The 560-nt window shown below is 37.1% G+C and overlaps 1 protein-coding gene across 1 annotated transcript in view; it reads left to right on the top strand.

The window, feature by feature from the left end:
- LOC103597300 (inhibitor of carbonic anhydrase-like) overlaps nt 1-560 on the top strand; it is a 38878-nt gene that overhangs the window by 37556 nt on the left and 762 nt on the right. The window lies entirely within an intron of this gene.

Here is a 560-nt window from a genome sequence, read left to right as displayed (position 1 = left end):
TACTTAGGGCCAAAGTATCTGATGGCTATTGCTAACTTAAGACAATGCTTAACCTCTGGTAAGTGGAATGAAACACCAAAGAGAAATAACATAAGGTCAAGGTAAACATGTTTGTATGAAGATCTATCGTGTGCCAAGCCCTGGGTTAGTACTGATAGGAACACAAAGAAGCTGAGGACTTGCTCCTTGCCTGGCAGGAGGGTTCAGACCCACCAATGAGGCCACTCACTTAAACAGTATAAGACACTGTCTGAAAAAAAGGCTTAATCATTTAAAGGAGACAAGAAATGCAATAGAACTTGAGATCACTTGGGAATTGAACTTGTTTTCGTGTGTATTTCCATTTTTGCTAATAAAGTGAAAATGTATGCATGTGAGCACTTCAGCATAGGGAGAGAGCTTGGGAAATGACAAATATACAAGTATACCATGCACAGAGGATGAATTTTCAATGGTTTTGAGTAAAATGTTTAAACAATAGAAATAAGTAAAGCATAGATAGCACTATAGTAGATCTTTCTAACTGTACATATTTTAGAAAGGCATAGCTACCTCAAAAA

Source organism: Galeopterus variegatus, unplaced genomic scaffold (assembly GCF_000696425.1).
Source record: "Galeopterus variegatus unplaced genomic scaffold, G_variegatus-3.0.2 Scaffold2271, whole genome shotgun sequence".
NCBI lineage: Eukaryota > Metazoa > Chordata > Mammalia > Dermoptera > Cynocephalidae > Galeopterus > Galeopterus variegatus.
Note: the sequence above shows the minus strand (reverse complement) of the source record. Positions and strands in the feature narration are given on the sequence as shown.